Below are 20,378 nucleotides of genomic sequence, written 5' to 3' on the forward strand. Positions count from 1 at the left end.
CAAGAGCAGGTACAGTGGTATCAAGCATGAGGAAACATATATGGCATTAGATTAAGCTGCACAGTTTTTTTGTTTGTTCGTTTTTTAAACGCAAGTAACACTGATGCTTGGTGTATAGCTTTGTTAAGTAGTGAGTATACCAATAGATTTTTCATGGTAAATCAGATTTGCTGGACTTTAGGGTATTCTATTCAAACTAACTGGGACTACCAGCTGAGATAAGTCAGGTGGATAGAGAGAGGTTAAACGTTTTTGTATAAGCAGAGCAAAAAAGCTTGAGAGCAAGAGCAAGATAAATATGTTATAGGGGAGGGGATTAAAAACAAACAAAAATGAAAAACAGGCAATGTTTGCTTAGAGGCAGGGTCGGTGCCACCCTGGGAAACAATCCATTCTTGCCACTCTAGGCAATAATCCATTTTGCCACCTCTTTATGAATGCAACTACATGCCCTCAGAGGCTTATTTGCTAAGCTCGCATAAGGATTTAACAATAGCAAAGCATTATACAATGCTTTCCTATTGGGTTTTGGGTGACACTGGATGTCCCCAAATATAGACAGCCACTATGCAATAAATACTTTTGCAGGGTTAAGGGACCTATAGTGTCCCTTATAGTGAAAGCAGACACAAAGTGAGAAATTTAGAGAATGGAAACAGGCAGGGGAGACATTTAGGGATTGCCTAATACATCCATACATACAATCAACCATTTACACAGCCCAATAAATATATATATATATATATATATATATATATATATATATATATATATATATATATATATATATATATATATATATATATATATATATATATATATATATATATATATATATATATATATATATATAGTCGAGGACAATATCTGTCAAGTCAGTTGTGGTGTGCCAAAACCGACATTCGGGTAGGCCTGTATAAATAGTGCCTACCAATTTAAATGGAGTGGGGTGTGGGGTGAACCAGACAGTCTAAGCAAATAGGAAGGGGTGACCTGTGTATTTATAGCAATATCCCCTCCCACAACTACAGACTCCACCCTCAGGCTCATCCTTTCCATTTGTGATCGGGGACTGTGACAGAACTATCCGTCTGTCTATTGTGCTGGATTTGTCTATTTCATATATTTTCATGTAATGGCTGTTTCCTATAGCCCAACCGTACGAATGACTGTTTTCACCGAACAAAGCTACCGAACGGATGGCCACCCAGGATAGAAGTGTGCTGCTGGTTAACCTCTTGATCCCAATTAGAACGTTGTGGTTAACCACAGACACTTCTCAATTAAACCGAATTCAGGGTGGTCATCGTTCGTATGTCGACCACAAGGCAGCGGCCATTTTAAAACGCACGAAAGCCCAGCGGTATTCGGCTCTGATTTCATGGAACTAAAAACGGACACTCTTTCTGCTGAACACCGCTGAAACAACGGGTCACCTGGCTGTCTCGATGAACACATACGAACACCTGCTGTTCGGGAGTTTTTACCGCATTTGAAAGTATTTAACCCAGGTAGCCTTCCCATGGAGTCAATCGCATACCGAAAGACTGTAAGAACTTTGACTCCATGGCGATTGAACTATACATATGGGATCTGAGCGCTATTCGTCAATAATATGCACTCAGATCCAGGCTATCTGGGGATATGTGATACGAATGTGAAATATTCGGTTATTATAAAGTTATATATTTCCATGTACTTTCTGGTTTTATGTTTAAAATGGCGATGTGTCTTTGTCCTGGAGATAATTGAATTACTTCTCAATTATCTCCAGGGCAGAGGGGAGGAAAACATATTGCATTGTGGGACTGTATGTGACTGTATGTCTGAAATGTACTCTTGTCCTACTGTAATTACAGTCTCCCATTTGGTCCCCTAGGGGAGTGTCCACCAAGTGGGAGACCTGCATAAATACGGGCGGGTAGCCCATAGTAAAACCAGATCTTGTTTGACTCTCAATATGGAGCTTTTGTCTCGTTTGTGGGGAGGGGGAATTATTATTGGAACAGCGCTTTCGTTATTTCTAGCTGTGAAAGGAGTTCGGCTGATTTGATGGTCGGGAGTTGCCGCGTTCAGGTATTGACTGTTCGGGAGTTTGAAGGTCGGCTGTATAGAAACTGCATTTCTGGAAAAGGGGATTATTCACTAAACGGCGGCTTCATCTATTTGGTGGTGAGTGTTGTAACAGGGACAATAAGCCGAATTATGTTAGTGGTGCACAAGTCGGTTGTGGTGTGCCGAAACCGACATTCGGGTAGACTTGTAAAAAGAGGGCAAAAAGTTAATAGTTGTAAACTTTAATACATGTCTACATTACGCAATCAATACTTTACATTTTATCAGCATTTATAACTATAGCTGAAAGAGAAAATCCGTTAGTGGGAGATACACTATAACATGAAGACCTATGTTATGCCAAGTGGCAAAACAATTAAAATAAATTGGTGGCTTGGGAACCTAACTAGTTGCCAAGTGGTGATGAGAGGCTCTACCTATGATTTGGCCCGTTGGGTATGTTTGCCACTGAGCGTCGTGGTGGGGTGTTGGCCTCTCTATGAGGATTAAAGAGATTCAAACAAAGTTGGCCGTGACAGGTGAGGCCGTAACTGCTTTTACCAAGAGGGCGGAGATGCGAGGCAGTAACTATGATTTTCCTTGAGAGGCGAATACCTCCGTAGTTGAGGATGGGAGTTGGCCTCGCGGGACAGCTATATAATGGCACAAGAAGCTAAAAACTACCTATGGCCACTTAGGGTACCTTAACAGCCAGATCAAGCTAATGATAAGTTCTGTAGAGCGAGTGGTTGTTGTAAGAAGGGAGGTAGTATCATAAAGCCAGTCACTTGCATGGTGACTTGAAAAACGGAAATGCAAAACAATAAATGTGGCATGATTAGACATACACCTGGCAGATAAATGAAAGCTATGCTAGAAGTTGATGGTAAGAAAAGGTGAATATAAAGTGAAGGGCAAAAAAAAATGTTTACAGAGATCCAAAACCGAAATCCAACCAGAGAGAGAGAGACACAAAAGCTTAGTGTTCATAATTCAGACCTGCGACACCAATGAAAATGCAACAGAGATTGCCTATAAGGTAGGTAAAGTAAGTGAAATGAGCCCAGGATACAAAATACTCTATTAATATATGTTACCAAACTAACCAAAAGGAAATTGAACAGTGTGATAAATTACTAAGTTGACCATACATGCAGAAGTACCCCCAGATATGCAATGGTCAGTATAAAGTATACCTGGTGAGACTTGGCATAATGATATAGGCCTTTATGGAGGTGACCAGAATAATTGAACAACAAGACCCCTGTGAAGTATATGTCAAGAAGTGAGGGAACAGTTAACAAGTTATCAAGTTAAGGATAACCAGCCTCAAATTTGGAGCAAGTAGGCATAGTGACAGAAAGGCATAATATAAAACATAACAGTGCAGGAATGTGGAGTAACTGAAAATTAACAGTTTACATCAAAAGCTTGTACCTGATAGCTGATTGTACTGAATCTAGTCAGAGTTCCCACTTCACATGCTTCCACCAGAAGGGCCTAAAGTGTGTATGAGAAAGAGCACCCTGAGAAATAACCAGCCATCACATCTAATCAAATCCCATAGCATTCTGCAGGAAGTGAAATACCAGAACTAGCTAGTGCCTTAAAGTGGATGTACTAAACAGTTAAGATAGTGACAGACTGAAGAGGCCTGGATATGTTAAATGCGTAGTGATAGGTTCAATTTCTTGCCGAGAGAGGGCCGTATGGAAAAGGAGTGTGCCGAGAGAGGGCCGTATGGAAAAGACTTGTGTAGGCCTAACAAGGCAGTGTGTAATATTGGAATGTAATATGAAAGGTTGTATAACATATGTAATTGCCAAATTAGGGGCCAACATTGTTGTAGTGTCCTTGGAGGGCCATGTGTAAATATATGGAGTGAAGGCCTATTGAGGGCCAAGTGTAGAGGTATTTTAGCAGAAGGCAGAGTGCTCAATTTTGGTCTGGAGCTGCTGCATGGAGAAATAGGGCTGTATGAGGGGTACAAATGTTTTGAATGAACAAAAGAAGGTGCAGGTGTAGTGAAATGGCCAATAGTGAAGCACTGATGTTTGGTCCAGTCCATTGGTAATGGTAGCAATAGAAGTTAGGCTAGAAGGATGGTAATGTGGCATTTTTTTCCCCATCTCTTTATTTATGTATGTCAAAACAAGAAGCACCACCATCTTAGTGGTGGTGAGATGCTTCCTGTAATGACCAAATATGGACATTCAATTACCATTTCTTGCTGCTACACCTGTCGCCGATATGGTAAATTGGAGGCATATATAGGTGGGTCAGCAAATGGGAGGATATACTGCACTTAAAAAAGACCCTGGAGGGTCGAAACGCATTGTGCTAGCTGCTGTGTCAGCAATTTCTGCTTTTATTATTTTAAACCAAATAAATATTTATTTTAACACTTCACCTTACCTGGTTCCTGAGTTCCTGCTAAGAAAAACGTATTGCAAACATCTAAGAGGAGGATCAGATCCAGTGTATCCCTTGGTGGATGAAATACCTTTACAGTCCAGAGCCTAACTTATGTGGCTCTGGAAAGTGTGAGTGAACCTTTTTTATTCTCCACATATTGTAAATAGGTTTTAACATGTATACACTATCTCCTCTGTGGGCCTAGTATACACTATGTTGTTTTCTTGTATATATTATATATAGGGTCCACATTTACTGTCTGTTGCTGAAAATAGAACCTATACAAGATTTTAAAGGTAAAATATTCCACTGTTTGTGCGCTTTCACCTTTTTTTCTGTTCACTATATCTTTCATTTGGTGTAATAAGTGACTGTACACCGAGGTGTTTTTAAGCTGCACCAGTTGTAGTATTTTGTGTATAGCGCCCTTTTCCCTTCTATTGTGTATTTCACTTATTGTCAGGACCCTATCCTGACAACCAAGATATTGCTTTATTGTATTGCTGCAATACCTGTTTCAATCCTCAGTTGCTCTCACTTGCCTCATATGATCTTCCAAGTCTGCTATAAAAGGCCACACCCAACTCTTCCCATGGCCTTTACACTGAAGTCAGTGTTCTGACATAGAACTTCTGATCCTGGCTCCTGAAAACATCCTGTATTTAATTGCATTATTTCAATCTGAAGAGACTTACCTGCTTGATCTACCATATTGAAGATACTTAACTGCTTTAACTGCTGCAACACTGCATGATCCTGTTAGCAACCTGTATTACATTATACTGGAATCTATTTACCTATCTCAACTGCTGCAAATCTGCATAATCATGTAAACAACCTGTACTATATTATACTGAAAGTACTTACCAGCTTTAACCCTTTTAACCCTTTATCATCCTGAACCTGGCTGCTGTGTGACATTCCACAGATTACTAATCTACTTGGACAGAACGTCAAACCTACTTGTATATAAAATACTTTATTCATTTACTTTCAAGATATCCTGTTTGTGGCATATTGCCTGTATTCTATTTTACTCTCAAAGTATCCTGTTTGTGGCATATTGCCTTAATTCCTTCTTTCTTTCTTTCTTTCTTTCAAGTAAATTGTTATGTCTAAAAAGTGAAATACAGTTTTAACCAATAACCCTGGCAATCGTCTCCTCTCTGACCTGCTCAGGAACATGACACTTATGCATACACAACTGGCATGGAAGAATAGAGTTGAAAGCAACAGCAAATGGTAGAACAATGGTAGAATATCTCAGTAATATCAACATCAGCTGTAACTTAATGCTTAAACTGAATATGACTGAATGAGGTTTACTTAATGCATGTAGACCCTACAAATAAGACAGTAAAAGTAATCACAATACCTGAGCCGGCCTAATATGGCCAAATATGATTGACACGTGTTAGTGCAACCGATAAAATAAGCAGCCTAAGTGGATGAGTTTGTACTGTATAAGGATAACCTGCACAGTCGAATGCAGACTAAATTTATGGAAGGTGTAAAATTGATGTGCTTGAGTGGTCGAATGAGGCCATAGCTGACAATAAATCATATATTGCAGTAGTCGAATTGAAAGTCCATACCAGGTGGTAGAAGCCCTGTAGGGCACGTTAAGACACTCGTAATGTAGGGCTTATTAAGACTCACTTGTAAATTGACAGGAGAAAACTAATTTAAAGGGGAAAACTTACTCAAAGGGGCACTACAGAACCCCAATGCATTTATTTTTTAAAAAGTGCAGTCTTCAGTACAAATTGACACCTCCATAAATCAACCTCCCCCCACTCCCCCCCCCCAAAACAAGTCAGTGGAGCTAAACTCAAGAGGCACCAATCACCCAGAGCACCCACCCTGCAAAGACCTCCCACTGAACTGGACCAGGAAGTCTGCGACAGCCACAGTAGGACCGGGTAAGGTTAAAAGGGGAGGGAAGGCAGAAGCAGCAGACAAGAGTACTGCAGATTTTGCAAGCAGCTCTAGATTATACCCCTATGGAAAGTTACATAAATAAATGCATGTTGTCATTCGGGGCACATCCACTAAACAGTGATTTCCACTTAGTTTGTGTTTGGGCAGTGGCGTGTTCTTTCAAGTGCATACAGCATTAATAGAGATTATACAGAGTCAAGCACTACCGAATCTGTTGGCGCTTTATAAATGGCAATAATAATAAAATTAATGATAAGCAGTAGGCAATATAAAATGACCTTGGAATAACCTAAAATAGCAGACTCATTATTAAAATATGTTATTTGCAGAAAAATATTAAAGTAACTTTGGGCAAACATGTGAGAAAATAGGACAACATTGGCAAGCCAGAATTAGTCAAGGCTTAAATATGCAGGGATAGCTTAGTATTTTTTTTATTACCTACTTCTTACCCATCACTTTCATCCTCTTATGGTAACATAACCAGTTACAAGCCAACATGTTCCACCTTCCCACGTCATTACACCGGCACCTTCTCTTCCTTGTCCATTAGGAAGGATACACTGAGGGCAGAGACATCAGTTAGTTTTCTTATTAATGCCTTACTCAGGTCCCGTAGGTTACAAGGTGAGCTATGGAGATTGGTCAGTAGATTTGAATCTAGGGACCACACACCATCCTTCCGTCCATGCCCGAATTTGTTCAGACAATTGGTTTATGTAATCACGCTAGAGACATATCGTGTTACAGGGTAAGACGTATCTTTACCAATTCAACACTGATAGTTACAATTCCTGCTCGCAGATCACGCCACATCCGCTCCCTCTTTCAGTGCAACGCCAACCATGTGCCATTATATGGCATGACGCTGCTGCCCACAGAGGGATATACAGCCATTTAAACATACCCGGTCCTGTGAAGTATGGCCCACTGTTACGCAGACCGTACCCTCTTTTGGTAATTTAACTTTGTTTAGTATGCCCCACCTCACAGTCATTTGCCTATGGGTCTCTATGGAGGGGGTATCAGTTAAAAGCCACAGACAAACTCAGCAGTTGGTAAGTTAATTAGACTCGGCTTATCACACTCATGATTCTGCAGTTCTTGCGTAGTTCCTTGGCTTGCAACACAGCAACCTGCCTTGACCGCATACTCATATTGGCGGTCTCAAAAATTACAGCTATACTTTAACTCAACCCAATCAGAGATATTGTCCCAAGCACCTCATATGGCAACCTAACGACTACTATATCAAAAAATTCAGAACCTCATACTAGAATAGGTATTCTTACGGCTTTGATCAATTGCGGGCATATGTGACTCTGTCAATACCTGCTGTTCATATACCAGAAGCTCTGACAACTGTGACAAAGCTTTGGTACTTTGCATTGCCAATCCGCACTCTATTGTTACTTTGGTGGTGTTTATATCCTTTTGCCACTGATCTCATACCCACCTACAGAGATAACCCTATTCCAGTAAAACAATTATCCAACACTCTCACTACTACACGGTAATTCACCTCCCCTAACTTCACAGGAGTACACTCACAGTGGCAGTAACTTAAATATGAATATTATTATAATTTTAATTAATATATAATAATCAAGCAATAAGTAACAACATTAATATTATTTATAGTTTGTGGTATTATGGTCGAATATGTGGATAGAAAATACACAAAACGTTGTAATGTTAAATGTATATTTAATATAATTATAATAACAAGTAAACAATGCTAGCAGAATGTAAATGTACTACAATAAGTATACAATACAATAGCTACAACATATTCCTTGCAAAAGGCTATAACACTTGCTAGATGTTACAATGGATCCATATTACTTACAAGGCCCCAGCCCTTTGATTCAGCCAGTTAAGGCAAAGAGCATGAATCCTTCCTACATCTGATTTTTATTCAGTGTATTCCTAAGTAGGCTGGCCTGTGATGTCACTGCCAGAAGCACATGGCCTAAAGGAGCACTATAGGGTCAGGAACACAAACATGTATTCCTGACCCTATAGGGTTAAAACCACCATCTAGCCAACCTGATCCCCTCATGCCTCCCTAAATATAGTAAAATCTTACTTGTATTCAAGTCTGCAGCTGCTTACTTTGTCCCTGTCTCCTTTAGACCTGCCCACTGCCTGCTGACATCATCAGAAGTGGTAGCCTGATCCAATCACAATACTTCCCCATATGACTGGCTGAGACTGACAAAAAGGCAGATCAGGGGCAGAGCCAGCACAATTCAAACACAGCCCTGGCCAATCAGCATCTCCTCATAGAGATAGATTGAATCAATTAATCTCTATGGGAAAAGTTCAGTGTCTGCATGCAGAGGGTGGAGACACTGAATGTTTAGATGCATTTAAGGCAGCCATGACCCAGGAAGGATCTCTAACACACATCGTAGGAGTGACCAGTGAAGTTATCACTAGGCTGTAATGTAAACGCTGCATTTTCTCTGAAAAGACAGTGCTTAAAGCAAAAAGCCTGAAGGTACTGATTCTACTCACCAGAACAAATTCAATAGGCTGTAGTTGTTCTGGTGACTATAGTGTCCCTTTAAGGATTCCTACACACTGCCCCCAGTGGTGCCTCTAAAGCATTCAACTCATTGTGCTTTATTTTATGACGTAAATCATTATATTAATACCATTACAATATATGTATATGCATCTGTGCAACCATACAGTGAACTTTAAGTAAAAACTTGTTTTGGTTTAATATAGAATTATATTAATATATTATAAATATTAGTTAATATATAAGGATCACTTTACATGGTCACACACACACTAGCCTACACACTCTTACTGACGTACACACACAGTGTCACTTACACACTCACTAACACACACACACACTCACTCACTCAATCACTCACTAACACACTCTTACTGACAAACACAGTGTAATGTAGACACCCTTACTAACACACACACACACACACACACACACACTCTCTCACTGACATACACAGTGTCACTTACACACTCTCACTGACATACACACACTCTCACTGACTTACACATGGTCACTAATACACACACTGTCACTCAAACACAAACTCACACACCTTTACATAAAGTCACACTTTATTTAAACACACAAATCCAGCAATTTAACACATACATCAATTTAGAATCATGCACACAATATAGAGTCATCCTTAGCTTCCAGATAGGACATATCTGAGTACTTTGAGAAGGGGACCAACCTGCAGGAAGTTGCCCTTCTTTCTGCTGGGGGAGCAAGAAAGCTGTGCACTCTAAGTGCACGCTGCTTCCTGTTCCCTTCAGAGAGTTTCCGATGTTCACAGTCAGGAGGTAAATGGGATACCAGGTCATGTCCCGGCTTCCCCTGCCTGCAGGAAGCAGAGTGCTCTGCTCGGGTGTTTGGGCTACAGTAAACCCTGATCCCTGAGAAGATAAGCGGCTGAGAGGAGCCCAGCAGATGGATGGCTGCACTGGGGGTGGCTAAGAAGCCCCTGACAGCATCAGAGCAGCCCACCAGGAAACATCACCTTGGGTACACCGAAAGGATCGGCGTCCCAAATGCCTTATTAGCCTAATGGTAGTGCCTGCCCTGCTTGGAGGGGGTTAATGTTAGAGCGTTAACTACAGCAGTTCAATTACATAGTCTTAACAATAAACACCCTAACAGTTTGAGAAGGTTTCAAGTTCTAGTATGAAGGCTGTTTAGAATTAGAGTGGGGTTAAGTTTAGCATTTGAATACAAGGGGTGTTTTAAGAGTTGGATTAAATTGAGTATTGGGGCACATGAGGTATTACATTTTTAAGAGGAGTTAAGTTCCTCCATCCATATCTCTGTTGGATTCTGCTGTTGGCATTGGATGACTAGTAGGATCCTATGCCCACCTCCATGGGAGGTGGAGTTATGATGCAATATTGTGCCCATGTTACCTCTCACCCATTACAGTCCATATTACCGTATGCACCCTCTACAGCCCCTTTAACATTCCCTGCACCCACTACAGCCTTTAATTCCACTGCACCTAGCACAGTCTCTATTACCATTCCCTCCATTATATCCCCTACCCCCTGCACCCACTACAGCAACTAGCCCCTCTGCACTTGTACAACCTCTTTTATCCCATGCACCCACTACGACCTCTAATCTCCTTGTACTCACTACAGCCCCTATTATCCCATGCGCCCACTATAGTCCTAAGCCCCTTGTGACAATTATAGCACCCTGTACCTACTACAGCTCCCTTTCCCATTTGCTCACCACAGTCACTATTACCCCATGTACCCACTACAACATATAATCCTATCCTGCACCCAGTACACACACTACAACCCCTGCCTCCTGCACCTACTATAACCCCTAGTCCCTTGAAACTACTACAGTCCCTATTACCAACTATAGTTCCTCTCCTCCCTGCACCCACTACAGCCTCTATTACTCAATACAGCCCCTAGTCCCCTGCATCTACTACAACACCCATCCCTCCCCTCCACCAATTAAAGTACCCGCTCTACCCACTACAGCCTCTATTAGCCACTGCACCCACTATAGCCTTTAACTCTCCCCCGCACCCACTGCAGCCCCTAACCCTCCCCTGCACACACTACAGCCTCTATACCTGTCCTGCAACCATTACAGGCATAACTTTCCTCTGCAGCCTCTAAAGCACCCATCACTCCCCTGCACCCACTATATCTCCAATTACTGCCTGCAACCACGGCAGCTACAACAGACCCTATCCTTTCATGCATGATCTACAGACATTATCTCTCCCCTACACCCATTATATCCCTTATTCCTCCCCTATACCAACTACAGCCTCTTTCCCCACCCTGCTACCATTTCTAATATGATTTAATGGTGGAATTTATAGTGCCCCCCCCCAGTTTGACTGTAGTATATTTTGTGCCCTCCTCCTTGTGTACTGTTCCTGGAGTCTTCACTGTCTGTCTCTATACATACAATAAAGAACACTGCACTTAGGTAAATAACCTTGGGGACAATGAGCCACTTTCAATAATCTATGAAATACTTGGCTGTCACTTTCAACTATTTATTTTGTTCTGCATTCATGAACAATTTCCCATTTAAAACACATCTAATTCCCGGTCTTATACAGTAGTCTAAGTTGTGCATACAATGCTTGTCATAATCTTTCTATTATTGAAAGCAAGACGTGGCTGAAAATCATACTTTAACTCCTTTTTTACCCAACATTTATTAGAGCTGATATATATAATTGAATTTGTAAATATGTTTTACTTGTATTTCAATATAATGTGTGATTGTAAATAGTCTTTTTTTGTTGAAAAATCATGCTTAAGTGTATAGGCAAATGTTTTTATATATGAAGCGCAAATGTATGTTAATTTATTTTATTTTCTATTCTTTTATTATTATAATTATTATTAATAATTAAAATGTTTGTACAAATAATAAAAGTAATTCCTTGGTAGGAAAAATGTAAATATTAGCTGCCATACAACCTTGCTGTTTGTTTAGTAGCACATTTAAATCCAGTCTTGTAAACTCAGCTTCACCCACAGCTTTACTCATCTTGTCACAGTCACCATCTGAAGACATTCATCATACACACAGTCAGGAAACATAGCTTTGCCATAAACACAATGCACAAAGGCTACAGGCAGACCCCCATATACACTTCAAGGAGCTACCCCATACACATACGGTCCCAGACATATACGCAAACATCAATAGGAAAAAATTACAATATCCCAGTGAGTAATGCCAATATAAATCGATACTCTAACACCTTAGTGAGTTTTCCCTTAAAACCTCACAACACACAAAGTAATACATACAGTATAAGGCGGAGTTTCTTTTCTTTTCTTTAAAATAATTACTGGACCAATATTATCTATAGATAAAATAAAAACAGACACAATATAGTGCAATATAGCCTATACACAATTTTGAAGTGCTATATTGGGTAGAAAAGCACACAAGTGCAGAGCTATAAAGATTTACAGCCTTGCGGGATATAAAGGTGCCCACTCCCTTCTTTGTGCTGGTTGATGTTTTCAAGCAAGAGGATGTCCTCACAATAATCAGTAAAAATGTAGGGTGCTTTATTGTAAAGTGCACAAAAGTGAATAAAATATTAAAAATAAATTAAAATTTGGAAGGTAAGTCCTTTGTAATAGTCCTTTTATGGTGTAAAACGCGTTTCACCTCATCCAGAGGCTTCCTCAGTTGCTGCTGTGTCTTGTCCGTGGGTTCCTTTTGAATGGTGCTTAATTGACTGTGGTTTCTCTCCCCTTTCCATTTCGGTCGTCATTTTGCTTCCGTTCCTGGTTTTGCGTTCCAGCCATGGAACGCATGTACCAGGTGATGTGTATTGGTGGTACAATTTCTCTGAGCTTTCGGCTCAATTACATAAAGGGTAATAAAGAAGAACATATACATGCATTATTTTGTCCACAAACTCATGTGGTATACAAAAATAAAGGTGATGTTAAGACATATTAAGACGCGAAACGCGTTGATCAGGTGTCCACCGAGATCTTGTCTGCAGCACATCCTGCTTCATCAGCTTCTAACTAAAGCCGCATTTGCCGCAAGTTCGTTTTTTCCCTGCCAGCATCACAGACAGGTCTCCCGAGTGCACCGGGCAGTTCCTGTCTTCTTGGGAAAATACAGCTGCATCTGAACACTTAAATGTCGGGGCATGGAAGTCTTTTCTGATTCATGATGAGTATCTCTTTTATTCGTGTAAGAGTATTTATGTAGGGGGGGGATTTTTATATTTGGAATAAATTGTGTTACGGTTTTACACGATATACCGTTTCTGTTTCCCTTTTATCCAAGGTTATTTCGTATATTTGGACCCCTACACATTTGGATTCTTTTTGTGCAGGACTTACACTCTAAATTAGAGTACTTTGGATTGTTCTATAGTGGTATTTTCCCACAATTTGATTCTGGACGATTATTTTTGGACTTTATTAGTGTTTCTTTTGCATCTATATTCCGTTCCACATATGTTTTTTTGTTTTTCACTGTGTCTTTTACTGTATTTTATTTTTTAGACCCTCATCACTAATAAGGGGATTATCTATTAAGCGCTGAAATCCATATATGCATCTTTAAATAGAAATTGGGATTTTCTTTTGTTTTAGCTGCTTATCTACTTAAGATATTGTCATTGCATTATTTTTCATATATTTTATTGATATTATTTATTGGTTATTACGTTAGCCAGTTACCAATTTAGTACTAGCGCTCTCTTTTTTCGTATACTGGTCATTAATAGTGTAAGTTTTTTTAATAATATTTTCTATGTCTTTTAGGTGTCGCTTTTTACTATTAGTTGTTTTACATGGGAGGCACATGCCACATCCATAAAATCCTTTTAACTCTTGTATAAAGTGCTTATATTTTTTAGGTGAAAGGTGGCTTAACTAAAATACTTAAAATGATTTGCTCCTCTGTATGTTATTTTTGGTTTTGATGGTAGAATCCTATTTAAAATGGGGTCATCCTTTAGCAAATTCCAGTGTTTTTCAATAATTTTTTGTATTCGTCCATTAAAATTGCATATAAAAGGAATTTCGTTGGTCTGACTTGGTTATTTCTTTTGTTTATATTGTATAAGGTTTTTTCTTTGTAAATTTCCTACTTCCTCTATTTCTTTCTCTAGGGTTGTATTGTCATAACCTTTTTCTATAAATTGTAATCAGCCTGTTGAAAAAAATCTGAATCTAGTTTACAGTTGCGCCTGATTCTTAAAAATTGTCTTTTGGGGGCATTATTGTCAGGGTCTTACCTGAGTTGGGAGTCTGTAGCGCAGATATGTTGCTCACCCTTGCAGATAGCCACAGGCCGAGGTGGTCAGGTAAGAATTCACCTGGCCTGTGGGTCTGTGCACGGGGGCTGTGCAGGATGCAGTACCAAATACACAGGACAGGCAAGGACAGAACCAGCAGGATAGTCGAGGGATAGCCGAGGTCAAAGGATGCCAGAGGTCAGGAACAACGAGGAGTAGCCGAAGTCAAGGGGTGCCAGAGGTCAGAATAAACGTAGTCACAAGCCGAGGTCAAATAAACGAAGCAGATAAACTGGAACACTGGTACGACACAGCAACACTAGATCAAAGACTTGACCCTGAGCACAGGAAGAGGCTGGGTTTAAATACCCTGCTGATGACCGATGAGAGTCAGGTGAGACACAGCCAAGTCAAGGTGCAGCCCCCGGTGTATAAGCCATGCCAGGAAGAACAGGACCGGACTCAGTAGTCTCTGTGTAAAGCTGCTGTGGCTCAGAGGTAGAAATCAGGACTAGGACTGATAAGTTCCCCGGTTCAAGTCCCCTGTTGGGAACTCCAGGAGCGACCACGTCTGGCTCTCTGTCTAACAGGTGAGTACCCTGACAATTATTAAGCCATGGATGATAATGGCAACTTGTTTTTTCTATATAACTATTTGCGTCAACAGGTTTAAAATTATTTTTGGTTATTATTGTTGACTCGTGTATGCTTATGTGCAGATCTAAAAATTCAATTTCAAATTCGCTATCATGGCTAGTTAGGTTGATCCCATAGTCGTTGGTGTTTAATAATAGAATAAAGTCCTGAGGGCGTGTCTTGGCCACCATCTTAGATGGCCACGTTTTAGAGAGGCTCCTGGACAAGGGGGGCAATTTAACTCAAAAAGTGCCAATTTCAACTGTAATGAATAAATTCTATCTATAAATATTAATAGCTAAGAAGAATCCTAACATAGAGAAACAGAAGAAAACTGAAAAATCCATACCTGTAACAAAGAAATCGGGAGCAGGAGCTGCTGGGGTGAGTAAGGGTGCCCAGGCTCACTCCCCTGCTTCCAAGCCTGGCTCGCGGCTGGTTTCGCCGCTTAAAATATCGTTGGTGGCGCCGGGGAAATCCCTCCCCACCTCCCTCCCGGTCTCCCATGCTAAGACTTATGCCTGTGCGGTCGCGACCCGCTCGCAGCATTCAGAGAGCGGCGGGACCGCGGGCGCACTAGCCGACACCTCTGTGTGTGGCTCAGAGTGCTCCGAGCACTCAGCATGCTCGGAGCACAAAGCTGTGTCTCCCGCGAGCGGCAAGGACTACCCAGCAAGCCGCTCGCGGTCTCAGCATAGAGCAGCCCGGTCGCTCACTTACAAAAGTGACCGGGCTGCAAGTAAAGGGGAGGGTAGTGTGAGGTCACGCTCCCCATCGGGATCCTCGGCCTCCAGGTTGTCGGTCCCGGTGGGGGGGGGCTCTGCTATCCAACCCAAAACTCTTAAAGGCACAGTAAGGGCTATGGAAAGCCCAGAGGTCCAAAACATGGAATTAGGAGCTGAAATGCTCCAAACAAATACTTTATCTGCACTACCACAGAGAAAAGGTCATGATGCCACAACAAAGATGGCTGCCAGACCAGACATTGTGTATTCCACTCCCAAGATGGCCACTGCCACCTCCAATATGGCTACCACCACATTTATGGCAGCTACTTACAATCCTAATATGCCACCTGAATTGGCAGATGATCTGCCACCATCAGTTGGCATGATAATACAACTCATTAAAGATTTGAGAGTCGATCTGAAAAACGACTTTAAGAAAGACTTTGACACTTTATATGGAGCCATGGAGGGCATTAATCAGCGGACGGAAATAATAGAGAATTGATTGCACTCTCAAGAGCAATCCCTCCTGGATTTGGTTGAAACTGTAAAAGAGCTTCAGAAGCAAGTACACCAACAAGCGGAAAAGTTAGCGGACGCCGAGGATAGAAGTAGGCGTAATAACCTAAGGATCAGGGGGATCCCTGAAAATATAGACTCTCTGGAATTACAAAGTTATTTTCAGGCAATGGTGAAGTCAGCTCTACCAAATGCTAAAAATGCGGATTTACTACTGGACCGCATCCATAGATTGCCTAAACCCGGTAATGCGCCTGCGGATGCACCCAAAGATGTGATAGTGAGATTTCACTATTACCACATTAAAGAGGAATTTCTGGGTGCAGTACGCACGTCAGGTCTCACGGGGCACTACAGCGGTATGAAGGTCTTCCAAGACTTCTCTGCCCAAACAATGAGGCGACGCAGAGAATTTCAACTTTTTACCGCGGATCTAAGACGAAGAGGGATAAGATATAGATGGGGATTCCCGGTTAAAGTCCTTTTCTGCATGGATGGCAGGAATTTCATAATCACGTCGCCTGAGGAAGGAATGGAACTCATCCAATCCATGAATAGAAGTCAGGTATCGCCTCATAGACTCTCGCCATCTACTCCTCTGCAGGCCAGCAAGAGAAGCAAATCGGACACTTCCTGAGTTCCCAGTTCATAGAGCTACAGTCTTCATTTTCCACGGTCGTAAATCGTTCGACACTTCAAGTTAAGATGTTCTTCCTATCTTCACTAAGGAATTTTTTTTTTTATATATATACACGTTTATTTTCATGATTTTTTTTTTCTCTATTGATTTTTATGGCTTGGTTCTGAGAAAACTTTATCTCTGCAACAGGCTTTCGAGTCCTGCTCCAGTCTGGAGATTTAGCGGGATTACTTTGAATTTTGACTTGTTTCTCCTGGTTATGACTGTCCTTAGAGTTTGCACACCAATGATTATTTGACATACGACTTAACGGTTTATTTCAGAAACCGATTTGACCACTTAAATCTTTCCAAATTTTTACAATCAATATTATTTTATGGTCCCTTGTTTTTTTTATATATCATTTCATATTTAATTTTATTATTTTTTTATTGTTCTGTGATTTTTGTACTTTCAAATGTCATATTTTACAGCTGCCTCTTTGTTTTGTTTTTTTTTGTTTATTTATATTGCTCCCCTTGTATCCAGCAGCCTTCTCTCCCCCCAACCTGGGCCTAATACCCTGAGATGGAGAAACTTTTTTTGCTCTCCCTCATGGCCCTTTTTCACTGTTTGTTTATTTCCCCTGATAGGGGTATATTCCCAAGTTTTTTGTACCCCGTTGATATTTTTATTTTTCTATTTTCTTTGACCATCCATCCTTTAAAATTTGGTAGAAATGTTTCCAGACCATGAATCACAGAAATGCCTCATACAAAAATGCATATTATGTGGCATCAGCGTCAGCACAAATTTGTTTATTTATTCCCGTACACACATGTACACATCTTGAGTTTGTTGTGACAGTATTGTTGGATGTTTCTTTATTGGAAGGCGGTTGTTCGGACTCTCACAAAGTTGAATGTTCCTTTACTCTTTATCAAGCATTGCTGTTCCATAAATTATGGTTTTAAAATATATGTCATTTAATGTGAGAGGCCTGAACACCGCCCACAAAAGACGCTTACTATTCAAAGAAGCAAAATCCAACAAATCAGATGTCATCTGTGTACAGGAAACGCATTTTAAAAATGATAAAACACATAAGATTATGTCAAAGCTTTTCCCAGTCCAATATCATAGCACTGATAAATCCAAGTCTAGAGGTACATCGATTTTCTTCCACAGGAATGTAGCATGTTCGACGAACAAAGTAATGACGGATGATGACGGGAGGTATTTAATATGGATAGGTTCGCTTAACACTATTGAATATACTATAGTGAACATGTATTTTCCCAACACCGGTCAGTTGCAGTTCTTTAGGAAATTGATGGACTTAGTGAATGAGAATGTGAGAGGCAGCTTGGTAATGTGTGGCGATACAAATTTTGTTATGGACGGTGAATTGGATAACGCTAGGGAAGACAATGATCAACAACATAGAGGGGACAGCGACAGATTAGCTAACAAATGTTCCAGATACATGATTGAATGTGGTTTATATGATTCCTGGAGACTGATGCATGAGAATGAAAGAGATTTTACGTATTATTCTGTATCTAAAAATATGTATTCCAGGCTGGACAGGTTTATGGTCCAGAGCGCTTTAATCCCGCACATCTTGAAATCTGATATCTTAGACATTAACTGGTCTGACCATGCTCCAATCATAATGCATATTGACGAAATTGTTTCTTCAGCCCCGAATAGATTCTGGAAATTAGGCGATTATTTATTAAACAATGTTGTGAACAGATCATTGACGGAGAAAGCCTTGAGCTATTATTTTTTGGAAAATACCTCACCCGAGGTTCCTGGCGAGGTGTCTTGGAATGCGCATAAGGCTGTGTTAAGAGGTCATTTTATTTCTAGAGCGTCTCACCTGAAGAAACTTAATAGCAATAATTTAAGAACATTGGAAAAAGAACTGTACAATTTGAACCAGGCTAATAAATGTGGTCCCTCGTCTTCCCTATCAGCAATGATAGGAGAAATTAAGGCTAAAATTAACAAAATTAATTTAGATCGCACATCTCTTATGGTGAGACGTCTCAGGAAAACATTTTACTTAAAAGGCAACAGGGCCTCTACTCTTTTGGCATCCAAACTCCGGCATGTGAACGCACAATCAAAAATAGCGTATTTACTTGATGATCAGGGGCGAAAAGTGTTTCATCCTACTAAAATCAGTGACATGTTTGCAGAGTATTATAGTAAACTTTATAATTTAGAATGTGATTCGAACCTTACCCAGCCTTCTGCAACAACCATTGATAAATTTTTAGACAGAGTGATATTGCCTCGGCTGTCTCCAGGACACTTAGAGAGCTTAGAATGTGAAATATCAGCAAAAGAGATAGCTGAGGCGATTCAACTTATGCCATCCGGAAAAGCCCCTGGTCCCGATGGATTCACTATTTTATACTATAAAACTTTTCAAGAAATTTTAATTCCCCACATGACCAAATTATTCAATTCCTATAAGTCCGGGGGAACGATGCCAGAGGAGTCCTTGTGCGCACGAATAGTCACCTTGCCAAAACCGGGAAAAACTCCTGATAGATGGCACAATTTTAGACCCATTTCTCTAATCAATAATGACTCAAAGATTTATTCTAAAGTTCTCGCAAATAGATTAACCAAATTAATCCCATTGCTAATAAATAAGGATCAAGTGGGTTTTGTAAAGGATAGACAGGCGCCCGATGGGACTAGAAGATTCATAAACTTGATTCAGCACATCAATATGACCAAAACGCCTTCATTGCTTCTATCTCTAGACGCAGAGAAGGCGTTTGACAGGATACATTGGGGATATTTATGGAGAACGTTAGAAAGATTCAACATACCGTCATCCTTTATCACAGCAATTAAGGCGCTATATTGTGCACCTTCCGCCCATGTCTCAGCTTCCGGTTTCACATCCAACCAATGGGACGAGACAGGGGTGCCCTTTATCTCCAATTCTATTTGTTTTAGCAATAGAACCCCTGGCTGAACTAATTAGAACAACCCCACAAATTGCAGGAATTGCTGTTAAAGAATCCGCTCACAAAATTGGCCTGTTTGCAGACGATATAATTCTAGCTGTCAAAAACCCAAAAGAATCTTTGAGCCACCTCAAAGACATTTTAACTCAATTTGGCGAGATATCGTACTACAAATTAAACGAGTCTAAGTCTCAGGCCCTTCCATTTCATTTAAAAAATTCGGAAACCATTGCCCTTAAGAAATTATATTTATTTGATTGGAGAGCTGAATACATGGAATACCTTGGCATTAATTTATGCAAAAATTTGGTAAATATGCATAATCACAACTTGAGGAAAGCATGGTCGGACAAGGAGATGGAGAGATGGGGCGGAATGGAACTTTCCTGGCTGGGGAGGGTCGCATCTGTTAAAATGACGATACTACCAAAAATTCTATATTTTTTTAGGACCATCCCTTTGTCCATCCCATTATCATTTTTTTATAAAGTTCACTCGACAATGATGAAGTTCATCTGGGGGAATAGGCCTGCTCGAGTGAAGCTCACTTCCTTGCAGCACCACAAATCGAATGGCGGTATCGGTGTTCCCGATATCCGCAAATATTATTTCGCCACTAACGCTGCAGTGGCTGTGAGCTTTAATAATCAGGTTGATAAACCCAGATCAGGTTGATAAACCCAGATGG

This window comes from Pelobates fuscus, chromosome 4, assembly GCF_036172605.1.
Source record: "Pelobates fuscus isolate aPelFus1 chromosome 4, aPelFus1.pri, whole genome shotgun sequence".
NCBI lineage: Eukaryota > Metazoa > Chordata > Amphibia > Anura > Pelobatidae > Pelobates > Pelobates fuscus.